We start from the raw sequence: 17,326 nt of genomic DNA on the forward strand, positions 1-17,326 counted from the left end.
CGCCCTGCGCTGTGGTTCCTTTCTTTCTCTTTCGTGCGTTTCGGAGTGTTCGTTTCCTTTCCCCCGTTTCGCGCTTTCTCTGTTTACATCGGTGGCAGCTGCGCCACTGGTGTCATTCGGTCCGAGGCGCGAAAACTACAGGCCAACAGACAGGAAAAAAAAAAAAGAAAAGAACGTGAACAGCATGCATGAACTAGAGCGACGAAGAAGCGCGCAAATAACACGATGTCATTGGCGCGCGCTTACTTTTCACTCGCAACTGCTTTTTTTTATTTATGTATTTTTTTTGTCGCCGCGACCTCCTGGCCGGCAGCTCCCATCTCTCGCTGCATTGGCTTTTTTATGCTTGATCTCGATGATGCGTTTTTAATAGTCTAAAATAGGTTTCGGGTGGAACTGCCATCGAATGAAAGCATGCTGCATCAATGGCGCTCTGGTATTGTGAAACAGCTTGGCACTAAGCGTACGTTTGCATATAAAAATTACAGATCATTTAGGTACAAGCGAGGGGTTGTTGGAGATCAGATATTTTGAACAGTAAACTAAGAACACATGCAAGAGGACGAACGCGAGCGCGGCAGCGTGGAAAACGTTACGATCAACCGCAGTTTTCCGGTTGCACGGGCCGGGGGACGCAGTTCTGTGGGAATGGCGAGGACGTAGGCGTATACAGGGAGCTCAGTGTCGATACACGCGATGGGTCGCCCGGTTATCGGTGATCTAATAGCGCGGTTGCGCAGGCATCCCCCTGCAGAGTTGGGCACTGTAGCTTTCGTGCGTGAGCGGATCCTGTCGCATACTACTCAGCCACAAGCCTGTGGTAGCCGTGCCATTCATCTGTGGCGCATGCTTTTGACGCTGCCATCGCTACGCTGAGGTGCTGGTTGCAAGACAGAAAGAAGAAGCAATCCTCTCTTTTTTTCTTGAATAAATGTTTATTCCTCCCACCACCACTTTTCGAAACGCTCTTCCTAAACACTCCCGTTGTCCTCTTCATAGCGGTTCTCGCCGCTACGTTATTCAGACAGTCACCTTTCCTGGTTTGAATAATCTAGCACGTTGTGACATGCAGTCGCTTATCTTTTTATTAGTTTTTTTCTTCTTGCAAGCAGATTCATTGTAACAAATCTCACATACTGTGATGCGCTGGCCTTGCAGAGAAATTTGCTGTTTGAACACAGAAGCAAAATGACACCGTGTGTCGTAAGTGGTTTATAGGCGCTGGCTTTCATGGCTAAAGTTTGTAATTCGGCCGAAGTGAATTCGAACCGTTGCATTTTTAGGAAGCTCTAATTACAGTCCTTGTCTCTCTTGTTGAGATGACTCCTTGAAACAAATCTTTCGCATGGTCCGCTATATTTGCCTGTGGTCGAGTACGGTATGTGGACAGGCACGATCCGTGATATAGGGGTATTCGACTGCCATGAAATGTTACCTGAAACGGAGCGCGCCAGCTGCGCGTCCTCTTCGACGCGTCGTCGCCTGACGACTACATGGCGTTTAGGCAAGAGCCGACTGAGATGATCTGGAAGTCGACTTGCCATCTGTTGCGCCCTGAAGACATGCGTGGTGGCGGAACCTTGGTTAGGCGGCATCCGGGTGATCATGCGGCGGCGATTCACTCACTTCAGGAAGAGCGTCGCGCACGCTGCGCATTGCCCGCGGTGACGATGCCTGTCTTTTGTTTTCGTCAGCGGGTGTAGGTTGGATGCTGTCCAACATTGTGCCACTGTTTGTTTAACGGCGGCACGTCTGTCACCGTGCGAGTGGCGTGTACTTAGAATGAATGCACGTCGTACTTGGTTATGCAAAAACAGTAAACAGTTGATAGTCGGCGTTCGTGTGGTCCACTGCTCTTGTGTCCGTGTCTACACGCCGTACCCCCTTTTTGCATTACGAATCCTTACCAACTAACTCAGCTTTCTGTGGTTCTAAGCTTCATTTCTAGTACTTGTTTACTTGTTTCCTTGTGTCTTCGGGTTTACGTGGCTCGTGTGTCCGTGTTCACAGGCGTTGTACTTGGAATGTGACGCTCAAGAAGGGGCTTCATTTGCACGTGCCAAAGAAGAAGACGAAGAAGAAGAAACTTTATTAAAAATAATGGTCCGGCAGTTTTTGTTGTGGTGGCCTCAGGTGGCAGCTCGAAGTCCTTGGACTCGGGCGTCATCTTCGGCTTGCCGGACGGCCCAGAGCTGGTCTGCCAACTCCGAACTTATGAGAGCCGCCTCCCAGTGACGGCGACGCCGATGGAGAAGGTCCCCGGCGACCCCCGCAGCTGAGGCGGTGTCGAGAATAAGCGAGCTCGAAGCTTGCTGTACGCTGGTAACGGCCGCGGTTATGGACGCGTCGCGAACGGAGGTGGCTTCAGTACCGTTGTGGCCGGCACATTCTCGGAGCATGCGTCGCAGCGTTGCTCTTTGTCCGCACGCTTTACACGCATCCGTTGGGTATAAACCCGGGTAGCAGTGACGTAGGACGGCGGGGCTAGGGTAGGTGTGTGTCTGGGAGCAAGCGTAAGGTTATAGCCTCGTTCCTGTTTAATTTATCGTGCGGTGCCGGGAATGTGCGTCTGTCGAGTCTGGAGTGTTGGGTTAAGTCTCTGAACGTGGTCAGGCGATCGCCCCACGCCCATTGTGATTCTTGTTGCCATTTACATTTATGTTTACGTTTATATGTATGTTTATACTGACGTTTATATTTTTTTGATCGTTTATGTTTTGTGTGCGTGAGCTTCAGAAATTACGCCACTACATTTTGTAATCGTTGGTTTTGTTATATGTGTTTTGAGCACACTCATGTCAGACGAGCAGCCGGCGCCGTCCGTAGGAACCAAACTCCCTATAATAATAATAATAATAATAATAATAATAATAATAATAATAATAATAATAATAATAATAATAATAATAATAATAATAACAATAATAATAATAATAATTAATCAGCCGTATTTAGAATGAATTGTGTCGTGGTCCCATTGTCGTTGGTTTGATTGAAAGGTTTTATTATCGTATATCGTATGTTTTATAATTATCTGAAGGATCCGACTGTTCTATAAAACAAGATAACCATGGGGCATTGTAGCGTTTGCAATTGAAGGAGTATCACAGTAGTTAACTTATTACAGAATCACACTAGGGTACATATCGACGCGTGTACTTGTTAATTCTCCGGTGACCGCTTTTCACCGGCTAACAAACGTTAAACGTTATCGCTCAGCGCAGGACGCGCCTGCGTGTGTCGTAAGTTCCGCAAATGTTATGGATATCTCTATCCATTGTCTGTAATCACCGAACCTTGTGTAATCTGATTGTATGTGCGACGAGAATTGTGTAGCACTCTCTCGAAGGCACGCGGGAACCAGCTATTACGCTGGAACCTTCGACCAGTCATATATAAGAGCCGACGCACTTGACCCGCCGTTCCAATTTTCGAGGATCGCCGACTTCGCTCGCCGCTGTCGTTTCGCTTGAGTGTTGCTTCGCTAGGCGCAAGTTCTCCCAATAAAGTTAGATTTGTAATTCACAGTTTTGACACTGTGTCGTTATCCACCGTTGCTACAACGTGAGAATAGAGAGCTTAAGAATAGGGGCCCCAATGAGCGTTGCGGGTGTTTGCGTTGGGGCACGAAGGAGTGAAGAGTTTTAGAATAGGGCTTTGCGTTTGCGGATAACGTCTTGCGCTGACAGCGCCACTACGGCGTCAAAGAAAAGCTATTAGAAATAAATAAAATATACCATTTTATGATAGGAATATTAATTTTGACTTGCGTGTATTCGCGTTTAATTACAATTTAGAGGCTATTCTTTAAGCAGCAAACAATTAGTTGCCCTTAGTTTTGAGCAAACCAACTTTATCTGCGTTCACCAGCCAAGCTTAGCCGTATTAGGCCTACGAGCCATAATATCAACAATCGAATTCGGAATCAGTGACGTCTGATCAATCAATCTTCATAACACACGCCAGTTGAGAGAAACCAATAACCGCATTCACTCCTCCTAGCTTGCGAACTTCACGCGTTACCACGAATCGAACCCCAGTTTGGTGCTAGGTTAGAGCCGTCGCTTCGATGGGTGCCGCCATGTTTGCTGACGCAAAGCTTTTGGGGCCGCTATTTGGGCTACCGCTAAATCGCTGAAATAGCGTTCACAACGCAAAACCCAAACGCAGTGTGCGTCTCGCGCATGCGCAGTGGCTTCGACGCTATTTCTTTGGGGCCCCAAAACCTTTGGGGCCCCTATTCTTAAACTCTCTAATATTGTGGGGTAGATGTAGCGGCTACTTCCGTGCCGGTGAGGTGATGCGAGTAAGCACAATCCCTAGACATTTTCCTGATTCTGTTTATTTGTCATTTATAGTTGCATGGATGATTACTTGCGCATTACTGCTGAATTACTGATTTAAAAGTAGCATTTGCTACGACCTGGTCTCTCGGTGCGTCGGACACGAACTCTTCCAGGGAACCTCGCGAAGGGTCCCTACCCTCGAGAGGGGTAGGGACCCTTTTGTTCCCTAGGGAATGGAATGGCTGGAGCGCAACCACGGAAATAAATCCCAATGCTCGATGAGTGGCGGTTGTAGCTTGATCTTGGTTCTTTTGTTGTTTCGTCTGCGGCAATGAAACAATTGATGAAGTCGAGTTTTAGTGAATAATTTGTTGTTGTTGCATTGAATACTACATTGAAATTGTGAAATGTCTTAGCAAGGAAATGCAGGTGTACGGTACCGAAACAACTGCGATCTTTTCGCGAATGTTTAATGTCAACTGAAAAGCTACATATATCTTTTTTTTTCTGTGAATATTGGAATAGCAAATGATTGGAGAGAGAGAGCGAGAGAGAAGAATACAGGAAGGCAGGGATGTTAACCAGTCAATAGTCTGGCGTTCTTACTGGGCCTAGGTGCTAGAGCTGTGCACGGGCTCGGGCCGGCCCGAAAGCCCGGACCCGGCCCGGCCCGCGGGCCGGGCTCGGGCCATTTGGAGATTCTCTCACTCGGGCTTGGGCCGGGCCCGGGCCAGGCTTTCTATGTCTCGGACGGGACTGGTCGGGCTCCCCGACCTCGACTGCGTACCTTATGCCAAAGTATGCTTGTCGTCTCGCATGTAGGTACAGCAGGAAGTTCAATGTATTTATTCATCAAAAATGAAATCTACAGGGACGGGAGAAAAGTACAAACGCCAACAAAAGGCAAATTGAAGCTAGCGGAGGCTCGGAATGCGTTTTCGGTTCTACCAAGTACCGACGCTGTGGAAAAGCCGTCGCTTGCAGGCGCCTCCCAGTAAAAAGGCTGAGAAGGGAAGCATGTGGGAAGCGAAGATAAGTCTTGTGTACGGCGCACGCGGGGTCGCCTTTGCCACACATACAAATTAGCCAAGCGGCGGCGTATAGGGGGCTTTTCCAATGGGCATTGGTATTGCTTGAAGGCTGGTCGTTGACCGAAGTCGACAGGAAGCACACGTCGTCACTGCCCATGCTAGAAAGGTCACTGTTTTCTTTCAGCAGCACCTTAGAAACGGGTGAACTTTTTCAACTCGCCGCTGTCGGCACCCAAAAAAGGGGACGATCGGGCGTTTTGTGGCATTCTCAGGACGAGGCTTCACAAAGCTCCGAAGACGCGCACCCGGAAGCGCTTGCCTTAACCCTTCATCAATGGACAACTTGTTGTTTTTGCACAATAACTTAGAATAACAGTTGTGTGCGCGCGCTGCATCTGTATATATTCACGATTTTGTCATATGGAATGCAAGAGTTCAACATCATAAGGTCATTTAAATAAACTGATTTTCCTGATATTGTTTCTTTTTGTGTCGGCGTCGCCTTATTGCAGGTCGGGCCGGGCCCAAGCCAGGCCTTAACCCGGCCTAAGGCCGAGCCGGGCCGGGCCGGGACGGGCCTCCTGTGGTAGTGTAGGGCCTGGGCCGGGCGCGGGCTCAGAATTGCGGCCCGTGCACAGCTCTACTAGGTGCCTCCCCCCCCCCCTCTCCCCCCCGCCTCAGTCGGGGTACTTCTAGTATGTTTTGTGACCATCATCGGCCAGTACACCTCACCGCAGCCCGTTCGTATAAGGACGTGACTTCTGTATTGGCCCGCGATCTGCGTAAGACGCTTTCCGCGGCTTCCGTTAGGAGCGAGCATTCTCCCCCGATTCCCGTACGTGTGGAAGCTTCAAACATCGATGGTTTTCTTTTGCGGTTTACCCCTGCGCGGTCGCGTTCATACATTTTCTCTTCTTTTTCCGAGGAAACGTCCTTTTCCAAACACTGACGTCTGGGGGGGCGCGCGCTGATAGCACCCTGCCCTGCCGATTACCGTTATCTGCACTCATTCCAGGTTACCGCTGCCGCCGTGAAGCGACGTCGCTCCGCGATATCGCTGGCGCCGGCTCTCGAGAGCGATAGCGCGGTGGGGGAGAGGCCGACCTCCGAGCACACGTTCGCTCCGTTGTGCCCGGCGCCGTTTGTACACAGCGAGCGGCGACAGTCGCATTTAGTTTGACGACAGTGCATGCACAGTTTTGTTGACTGTGCTCTTTCGAAGTGTGTGTTCTGCACAGAATGATACGTGCAGTGTTTACAAACTGAAGTTGTATGCCGAGGCACCCATAGTGGGCCACAGGTATATGGGCACGACGCCTTACTTGTTGAATGGGGCTTACTCTCTCTCTCTCTCTCTCTATAGCGTTAAAGGGGGCGTGAACTCAGGTGGAGGGAAGCGTGCACGCGCTCGCGCATGCGCATCCGCTCCACCGATTGTTTTCTTTTTCTTTTCTCGCGAAGCAAAGTCATGCAAACATTGATTTATTTAATGAAAAAAATGAAAAAGGAAGGAAAATCTCGTCACGCTACAACGGGGACAGCAGTCTACGGAACACGCTTATCGCCATGAAGATTAGATATTACGGCTACGCATCTGCGCACACAAGAATGGGCCGGTGCTTCTCTCAAGGTGCATAAAGAAAAACAGAGGTCCCACGTACAGTCACGTGCAATATGACCTGCGACACCGGTGCCCGTGGTTCAAGGGGCGCCAAGACTGTACGGCTGCGCAGACACAGGGTAAGTCCCAGACCTAAACACAGCTTCAATTAGTGGTATTTATTAAACCGCTATTTCGCATGTCAGAGTCACCGCGCAGCCCTGGAGCCCCATCGAACACGAACAAGGGTGTTGCAAGTCGTATTGCACTCGACTGTACCTCTCAACTCCGAGCGGCGCGCGCCCAACTTGCGAGGACGTTCAGATTTTTCTCGCGACTCCCTCCTGGTTAATTTCCGTGGTATTGTAGATGCTGGCAATGCTGGCGTTGTGTCGCCGGCCTCTCCGCAAGCTGACCAGCGCGCTGGGAAACGAAGGGGGCGCGAGGCCATTGTTTCGCTGCGTAAGGAGATACACGCGGTTGCGGGAGAAGCGAGTGCAACAATGAGGCAACGTGAAAGAATGCTCGACACTCGTCAACAACTGCGGATTCGGATATCGGAAATGACGCGTGCCTGTTTCGCTTTTGCTGCAACTGAAGTGCCGCAGTTGCAGGCTTCTGCTACGACAGACATAACACTTGCCTCACTATATAGCCGCATTTCCGGCAAAGTGTGTGGAGATTGTATATAGCCGGCTATTATTTTACGTTTTGGAAGAGCTTCGTTTTATAAAAGGCTGCACGCATTAGACGTCAGTGCTGTTATTAAACACGCAGAGAGAGAGAGAGAGAGAGAGAGAGAGAGAGAGAGATCGAAAAGCAGCCACTGTAAAGGAAGTGAGGAAAAAAAAAAAAGAACCGTGAGAGTTGTTTTGAATTCCGGATATGGACGGCCACAGATGCAGTATAAATAGGGTTTAGAGTTTTCGGCTTTTATTCCGAACGCTTATTTACCGAACACAAATATTCGGTGACCAGATTTCTTGTATGAAAGGCTGTATGTTTTTTCAGTAATATATTTTTCCGCACGTCAACGTTCCACATGTTTCTCGACTTTTGCTTGCATCAGAGTTTGGTTTCTTTCCCATAGATTTATGCGTATCGCTGGTTCAGATGTACTTTATTCCCCTGTTTACATTTTTTGTTGGTGCAAACTAGCTGTAGTGTTGAATAACGCCTTATATAACCAGGTTGACCTACAGGGTCTTATGAAGCAACTCTCATAGGAACCGATGGTCTAGCTCAGTGAACGTTCTTAATATTTGACATTGCCTATAGCAAGAGAGAGAGAGAGAGAAACAACTTCATGTAGTCGCCTGCAGAACGACACCATGACTAAATGGCGCCGTGACGCGGGCCCTGGCGTCTTCTCAGCGGGTGGTCTCTACTCAACTCCAGCGCGTGTTACTCCCGCGGTCGGTCGCCCTGAGGGGCAACGTTCCGTCGGTTTCGCTCGGCCTTTGTCTTTCAAGAGCCGCCGAGACCTGCGGGACGGCCCCTATAGCAAGAACTACGCTTCACTGCTTAGCAAACAGCAAGCCGTTTACTAAACTCCAGTTAAGTCGGGCGTTCACGCTCTTTCACTACAGGATGGCTGGAAGAAACAAATTATTTCGCATGTTCTGTTCGCAGCTGACATATATATTCTAGTGAGCGGGAAGTGTAGTGTAGTTTTTGCGCTTTATTCAACTAAAGGAGTACCATTTCTGTGCCAGATTTATACTGATTGCCTGCTTTAACACTTTAGTTGTAAATTCGGGTGGATCCGTTCCTCTAAGTCGGATTTCAGCAGACTGAGAGAGCCAACCAAGTAAATTTAGTCAGCGCGCCCTTTTTCAACCACCACCCGAACAAGGTGGCTGCCGCTGGAGCGCTCCGACACGACCGCCCGAAGATGCCATAAGATTACAAACATTCGCTGTATAGTTATTTAATTCTTCGTTCTTTTATTATTCAAATCGTTAAAGCTTAGTTTCAAAAGATACGCTTGGCGCATTCCTCTCGACACCATTAAATGCAGTTTGGAGTGCGCGTCGATGTATGTACAGACTAGTAAAAAATAATAATAAAAAAATTAATGATATCGCGAAGGAAGAATCTTGAACTGCCATTCGTTCACATGATAGCATTGCAGAGCGTGCGAATTCGCTGTTTGCAATCCCTGATATAGATTATTGATAACATGTTTAATAAACATGTTAACGTGATAACATGTTCAACAAAAAGCAAGAAATGGCGTAGCTTCGTAGCTGCGCTTCGTGTTTCGGTGTGCTATTATTTCATGTGGTTCTTTATTTCGCTCCAGGAAACGCGCTTCTCTTAGCAAGTAGGTCGTGCAACAACTAGTATCACCGCGAATATGTACCGATATGAACGCCCCAATTCATCCGCGAACCTCTTGCTTTTCGAATATGCTCGGTACAGGGAAGGGGGGACTTTTGTTTGAAATATTCTCGTGCTTAGCACAGAATGTCGGTACAAAACGGAAAAGTTGAGAAACGGATGGAAGTCGATGCGCTTCTGCGTGTCTCGACTTCTGACCGTTATGTGTCAAGTTTCCGCGCTCAGCACGAAAAAACATGTCGTATACCAACAGGGCTGAAACTGGAACTTTGCGGCTACGTCATTTACGACTCTTTCCGACAGCTTTTTGGTTTGCGAAGGGCGTGTATAGAACTATATAGAATGATTTCTCGTTTCCGAAAGGTCGTGCTCATGAACTTTATATGAGGCTCCCAAAGCTGAGCTAGATCTTGAAGCGAAAAGCTTCACTACGCTAGTCAACACCGCGCTTCGCGCGAGCCGGTGTATGTCGGAATTGGCTCCGTGAGCGTGTTCGGAGTCGGCGCAGGTGGCCACTGCCGCGCGCTATGCGCCATCGTTTGACGTTCACCGCAAGCGCGTGTTTATCGCGGAGGCCGACTATATAACCGCTTGCCAGAGGATAGGCGTGCGCATTCAACATGCAAGGAGAAGAGAGTGATACTACCGATACAGAGAGCTGTGTTTATGGCTGTACAGAAATCGCAAGCCAGTGTGCCCAACAATGATGAATAAAGAAGTTTAATAATCCTGCATAACCTATGGTATATATCATCGATAAGCAATTTGCATAACTACACAAGGCACACGTATAGCATAACTATAAGCTAACCAAAGCATATCTATAAGTTAAACCGTAAGCATATCCATAACTTAAACCATAAGCATATCCATAAGTTAAACCGTAAGCATATCCATAGGCCAAATCATAAAGCATAACCATAAGCTAAACCATAAGCATCACCGAACCTTTTCGGCCGCGGGACTAGTCGGACTCTCGTATGTATAATGCTTGTACTCTGCGTGTGACTGATGTGTTGTGGTGCGCCATCCTCTTTCTTTTCCTTTCCTTCTTTTATCTTTCCTTTCTTTCTTTTATTTCTTCTGCTCCTCAAGCGGTTGAGCGTGGTCGTGGTCTCTTTTGTTTACATGATCAACAATAATAATTGGTTCTCGGGTTGAACCGGTCGCACATGCTCATCGCCTGCGGGGTTTTCAAGTAAGCCCTTCAGATTATTTGTGATAAATGCTCGCTATCATTTGCGGGCTAAGAACACGACGCAGCTCGAACGCGGAACTCTGCAGTCTTCTTCACCCGTTCTCGACGTTTCTCCTCCATTTCGACCCTTATCCGTGAAGCGCTTGGAGAGCTGCGCCTACGTGAGCCTGGCCACGCGTGCTGGTTCCGTGTTTTCTTCTGCGAGCTGCGAACCTCTTTCAGGGTTTGCAGTCAGCAAGTTGTATCTCGGCTTAGCCGTCCTGTCGGCTGGCCTGTGCCGGCTAGCAGCTCCGGAGCTGCGAGGTCGAACGCCGCCTCCCGCACGCGGTCGCTTGTTCCGCCGAGCCGAGTCGACATGACACGGTTCTCAACAAACCCGTACGCCGACCGCTGACGATGAACAGCAGGAGCTTGCGCGCGTGGTCCTCGCATGCGCGCGTGGTCCTCGCATGCGCGCAACCCTGGTGATGACGAAAGCTCTTGCACCAACAATAACAGTTTGCTTGGTGACGCGGGCATTGTGGGAGGCGCGAGTTGCTGGCAACGTGTTTCGCGCCGCGAGATCGGTTGGGTGGCTATAGCTTTCCGTTACAGCAACGTGTTCGACGACGTGCGGAAGTAATACCCGTGTCACACGGGCGTTTGGAAGGCCTTCCAACCGATAGTCAGTTGACTCAAAGGTCAAGTTCGAGCTGCTACACGGGCGGTTTCGAAGGCCGCCGAGTCAATAGTCTATCGAGTCAACGGAGCACCCTACAACTCTATCGAAGTCTCGATGGCCTTTGAGCAACGGAAGCGGAAACAGCGCGAACATGCCCTCTAGTTCACAGTGTGCTCGTACTCACGGTTAGAAAGAACAAATCAAACAAGATGCTCTAAAAATAATATATATGAGTGTTATTCATTATTCAATAAAGTGTTTTTGCCACCTGACATGTGCGAACACACACCAAAACGGCAGCCGCATCGAGCGGCGCGAACGTTGCCGCAGTTTCGCTACTCAACAACTTAAAAAGTAAACACATATGTATGGCAATGTATAAACATTTTTTTAAATGTTTAAACAAGCATAAAAGAAATTATAATGCTTTTAAATGGTTTTATATCTTGTTTAACTTTTCGTGACATGAAAACGAAAATAAAGATCCGCAGCGCCACACAATTTTGCGAGAAACGCCTGAACCACTCAACCATACTCAACGGCCTTTCAAAAGTGCCGTGTAGCAGCGCGACAACTCCTTTGAGTCGATAGAGTTGTGGCGTTGCAAAGGCCGTTGACTGGAAGGCCTTCCAAATGTGCCCGTGTGACACAGGTATAATTCACTCTGACGAGCTGGATTTGAATATGGACTGTGGTGCAGGTTTGAGCTCGTCGGAGTGAATTTTTACTCTGCGTTAGATTTAGACCACACTCTCTTCTTTTTGTAGAGCGAAGCTTCTAATGGGATTTGAACACGACCGTTTTCGTGCGACGGCGAGGAAGGCCAACGGTGTGCAGCGCGGTGCTCGGTTTGAAATGTGAATCAAAAAAGAGCCAGCAAAGCAGCCTGCATCGAAACCCTGAATGTGCTTCGAAATGTAATTATCAAGAATTATTGAATAAAATTTACCTTACGTGTACGTCACTCGACTATAGGGAACAACTTATTTGCGTGGCTTTCTTTGCCAGTAATTCGTAATTTTAGTTCATCATGTCGCTCTTTCACCGGCTCCCGTTTGAAGGTCCGCTATATGTGCACGAGGAGCCTAAATTTACAAAGTTTTCGGGTATAGCATATCTGTGCGTTTTCGGCGTGTTGCTTTTGGTTGAGATCAATAGTACGTAGCATTTAGATGTGGGCGGAATGCAAGAAACGCTGGGGCACTTATATTTAGGCGCACTCTAAATAAATCCAGGTGGTCTAAAATTATTCTGGAGTCTCCCAATACGGCGTGCGGCATGATCTAGGACGATCATAATCTTATCAGCCAAAGAAATCCAAATTAGGGTACGCTAGCCGAAAGCATCTCGCTTTAGGCTTATACGAGTTGTCGATCGGCAAACGATCTCGAAAACACCGGTGATTCATTGTTCAATCTCTCTAAACGGTGAGAGATGAGTGAATGCGATAGCATTTTATCAGCACTTTTCGCCGCTTACTGAGATAAATGTCAGATCAGATTGGGTGGTAGGCGGGATTCGTCGTTGCGACGCATGGGTGCCACCACTTTTGTTTTCGCAAAGCTTAGGAGCACCCGAGCGCGAACCCAAACCTAAGGAAGCGATTGCAGTTCAGCGAGTGCCCACTGGCGAAACGCTATTCGTTGGGGGCACATATATTCTAAAACCCCCTGCACTGTTTTGCATTCGAAGGGCGTGAGAACTCATTATGCGGCTTCGCTATCATTGATATACGAGTTGCTCGGATTCGCAGACATCTGCGAAGTTGTTTTCTTCCTTTACTTTTTTTTTTGCTTACCCAAGTCTTGTAGGCTTTTTTTGTTATTGTTGTTTTTTGAAGCCTGATATCCTTTTCCTCAGTCCCCGAGAAGAGAGATAGACATAGATAACAATATAATTAAATAATTTCTCTAGGCCTAAATATTCAAGGAGGAGAAGGAGGAAAGAAAGAGAAAAGGCAGGGACGTTAACCAGAAGTCCGTCTGGTTGGCTACCCTACTCTGGCGGACGGTAAAGAGGGAATAGAAAGATAGGATAGAGAGAGGGACGGGAGGGGGAGGAAAGCCGCGGTGAGCTCGCGCACGCACGCGGAGGGCCTGATCGAGTCAAAGGCCTGATCGAGACATAGGACAGTCGCCCTCAAGAAAGAAAAAAGTGTCAACTTCCTATGCAAGGAAGTTGGCAAGATTGAGGGAGCTAAGTTGGGCTCACTATGGAACGTCCGCACGCGAAGCTCCCTGGTGAGTTATAAGTACCTCTTATACGTTAGCCCGTGGTCGGACCCAGTCCTCAAACGACGCCACCTCTATAGACCGATACATTTCCCGGAATCTCCTTTAGTCCTTTTTGCCATTTGCGTTCCCACGCAAGGTGACGAATATTTGATGATGCATGCTTACGAAAATTACATCCCTTGAGCATGCTACAGCATTTCACTTGCCGCGATGATTGTGGGTGGTCCGGGTCATTGTGTTGCCGTCACCGCTGCCATAACGCGATTATGTCGTTATATCTGTCATGGCGTGCCCTGCTCTTGCCTTTGCTATAAGGCACTGCCCTCTAAATAGCCCTCCGGTAAGAGGGTAGTGTTGATCAGGGATCGGATCCAGGAGGTTTTGTCTGCTGGGTTTTTCGAGGCAGCGCTGTTGCTCTTCAGGGCTTTGCTGTAGAACATCCGTGGGCGAGCCAATGGGTTGGTAGCGGTGATTGCGTCGTGTCCAGCTTGTGGGCTCGCTCTGTGCCGTGGTTTTTAAGCATGGCCTTGCACCCACCGACCTCTTTCCTCTGAGAGCCATATTTTTTCAGTAATTATTTATTGGTTCATTCTTCCACGAGGGCACTGCCTGACGGCCAAGCCGAGATGGAAGTATCCTACTTTCTTTTGCAGTGTAGTAAAGTGACTTCAGCGTAAACTGCCAAGTTATTGCGTTTTTCTCGTTGCTCTATAGGAAAGGCTTGAAAGTTTGTTAAAATGTATTCATCCATTCCTTAATGCAAGACCAGAAAGGATGCGTGAAATTGGAACGTGTTGAAAGGCCGGGCAATGAACTGCTCGATATTGAGCCGCCTGATGGTGATCTTAATGAATGCAGGAGTGGTGTCTCTCAGATTCTCAGATTGATGAATGTCAGCAGGAATGCATCACCTTCGCACCATACCAACCTCTTCTATTATAGTCGTTCTAAAACTGAACATGCCGTGACATGGAACGAGTGTATAATCATAATGCATTTGATTTATATGATGAAACTTCTATGAACAAATTGAAGAGTAGATACGATGCGAGAATGACCGGAAAAAAAGAGAAAAACTTTCTTTTTTCAAGCCGCTGCGCCGACTCTGCCATAAGCACATTGACCACCGGTGTTTGATGTGCAGAGGCAAACGGAACACTCGCGGTATGGCTCCCGCTGTGTACTGATATGTTTACAATGGGCGTCTGGTTAGCGATGCGAGACAGAGGTGTTTACCACTAACGAAAAGCGCGAAATTTCAAGCGCATGCTCGCTGTAAATGCAACTTGGCGAGGTGAGCGCACCGGTTACCTTAACCTCTACACGGACCCAGTTCGTAGGACAGCTCGGCAGCGCACACGGACGTGACGACCTTTGCCGCCGCCGTCAAGCATTCAAGAGTCATGGCGCCCTTATAACCGTAGGAGAGGCCACTTGAATGACCTCCGCTGTGGACGTGGCTTCACTGTTCGTCCGGGGTGCCGGCAGTTCGGTAACGACTCCTATACCAGCGCCATCGTTCCGCGGAAGACCGTTATACGGGCACCCGCGGTAGAGACAAATGAAGCCCTATAGGAGGGAACCCGTGAGCCTTCTGCAAGCCGACTGTTTCACGGAAGGACGTCTTGCACGTTGTATACCGGGGCACCTAGACCGGTGTGTGGTGTCGAACGACGTCTCTCGGCGAGAAAGAAGAGGAGGAGAGGTGGCTAAATGAATTGCGCCTCTTCGCGATTGAGAAACGCGGCACGTCCGCGGTTTGCACGTTGCAGCGTCGACCTCCCTCATCGGCGAGGGTTTCGGTTCGCGATGCGCCGAATAGCAACAACAAAAATTTAAGCATAGAAACACACACACAGAGAACGAAATGGTAGGGGAGTGAGTGTGCTCCGCGCGAATGCCGATATGCGCCCAGACGAGCCATCGATATTCCTGCCATAAAAGAGAGAAACAAAATTCCAGCGCCGACCGCCACCACCTCGCCTTCCGTGAATGACACGGCGTCCGGCCAGCACCACCGCCTTTCCTTGGCTTTGCGTCGCCTCGATGGCGACACATGCCCTCTCCGGCCGATGTAAAAACGCTGGTCGGTCGCTCTAGCCCATTGAAACGAGAAAGAGGTAAAGAGAAGGAAGTGGAGAAAAAACAAAACAAAACAGAAACAAACAAACAAATACTCGAACGAGTGGAAGGTAGCTGAGGCTGCCGAAAGTCCCAGAACGCGTTTTTCAAGCTGGCCTTCGACCGCTACGGAAAGATCGGGTCCCGCCGGAGAAGAGCCGCGCGATTTGGACGAGGCTCGCCGGTCGGCGTAGCAGAGAAGAGGGAGAGACAGAAAGCGGGGACACGAGTATGCGACGAGGTGGCAACAAACGCGCGCGCGAGGCTCTGTTTTAGCAGCGGAGGCGCTGGCGCCGCAAGCCGAGCAGGCGCGAAGCGGTCAATGTTTCGCGTCCATTTGTCAAGAGTTCGGTGCTCCAGGTCACCCGTGACCGTGGCTGCACATACTTGAGCGTGAGGTTGTCCCTCTCTTCCTGCGCCGCCCCAACTACGTTCTTTCGAAAGGGCACGTGCTGTACACGAAACGCGTGCGCTGGTGTACATGTTCAGATTCTAATGGTGGTCGTTTGGCACGTTGCACGAGTTGTTTTATGGAGAACGTAAACTTAGGATCAGTTCCGGCTTCAGCGTGCCGTGCGTTACGGGTGAGATAATGCGTTGCCAACGAGCTTTTTTCTTGTTTTTCGATACGCAGCGCCGGGAGGGCGGCGCGAAAAGCAGGCACTTGAAAGAAAACTGCACAAGAGACAGGAGCTGACAAAGACGCAATGCAGTGCCTGATACAAAATCTAGCCCTCGACAACATGTCATTTGATGAAAAGAAAACAGAGGAGGAGTCGGTGACAAAATGGGGGCGGTATGTTATTTCGTGCGGCGACGGGTCTCGGGTCTCCCAGCTAGCGCGCGCTTTCGCCCGAGGCTTCCGGGTAGCGAAGACAGCGAGCTTCGGGATAATGAATTGGCTTGCAGCCCTGCTTGTTTTTCTTTTGTGTTATTGCGTGTTCCCCCGGGCTTTCTGCCTGCGCCGGCGCTCCTTCAGAAGTGCGACCTTTCTTTGCCATTTCCCGAAACTCTCATCTCTCTGCACGTGCTCCTTCTGCGGCTGCTGCGTTTCAGTTCACGGCTCGTGCTCGTCCGGATGATGTTTTCCACGCTTGTCTGTTCGTCCCAAGCCGGGCGGTTTCGTCCCTGGCTCGCGAAAGAGGGGCGCCTGTTTTGAATGGAAGCGCCTTCCGAGCGTGTCCCGGAGCACGTATACCTGCTACGCTCGTCGCCGCATCCGTCAGGGTCCTGGTGTAATGAAGAGGCTTACTTGGAAGGGCCGTTCTGGTGCCGCCGCTGCCACCGTCGTCGTCCACCCTGAAGCTCTTTACTCGACCTCCCCGCGGTAAAAGATAAAAGCAGGACGCTTCCATGTGAAGGCGCGTCAGGACTGTCACACCGGTGCGCTTGTTCCTGCCGAGATTGCTCCCGGATAACGTCCGGCAGCCGCTCGTAATGGTGCGGAAAGACGAGGGATGGGTGAGACGCCGACCGTCGCTGTAGCTTGTTGTGTGCGGCTCTACTGGGACAACTTCCTTTGGCCGCTTGTTTGGTGTTGTCTTCGATCTCTCTTCCAGCCTGGCGTTCTCGTTTGTCCGAGTGTCACTATGGCGCCGGCTGGCTTTGTAAGTGCCCTGTCTTTCTATTTTCCTATCTCAGAAGCTAGGCTAGCCCAGCGGGGGCCACATTCGACCTTGGAAGTGTAGGAATAATAACTGACATCGCTTGTCTTAAGTGTTGCGTTGCGGTTCCTTGGTGTGTTACCTAGCTTTTGTGTCGTTTTTCTTGCTACGCGTCGTCCCATCCCTGTGCTGCGCGTAAAATGCTTTACTTTTTTTAGAACGGGGGCACCCGTCTCCCCCTGCTCCCT

At 49.5% G+C, this 17,326-nt stretch overlaps 1 protein-coding gene across 2 annotated transcripts in view; it reads left to right on the forward strand.

Moving 5' to 3' along the window:
• The window catches only part of cv-c (RhoGTPase activating protein), a 453,196-nt gene that overhangs the window by 36,763 nt on the left and 399,107 nt on the right, over positions 1-17,326 (forward strand). The window contains exon 1 of one of the 2 annotated variants that reach the window (XM_055073551.2): positions 6,980-7,057. The exons of the other annotated variant lie outside the window; for it this stretch is intronic. The gene's annotated coding sequence lies outside the window, so the exon portion shown is untranslated. Of the gene's footprint in view, positions 1-6,979; positions 7,058-17,326 lie in introns of those variants that run through there. 2 annotated transcript variants of the gene reach the window in all.

This window comes from Dermacentor andersoni, chromosome 4 (genome assembly GCF_023375885.2).
Source record: "Dermacentor andersoni chromosome 4, qqDerAnde1_hic_scaffold, whole genome shotgun sequence".
Classification (NCBI taxonomy): domain Eukaryota; kingdom Metazoa; phylum Arthropoda; class Arachnida; order Ixodida; family Ixodidae; genus Dermacentor; species Dermacentor andersoni.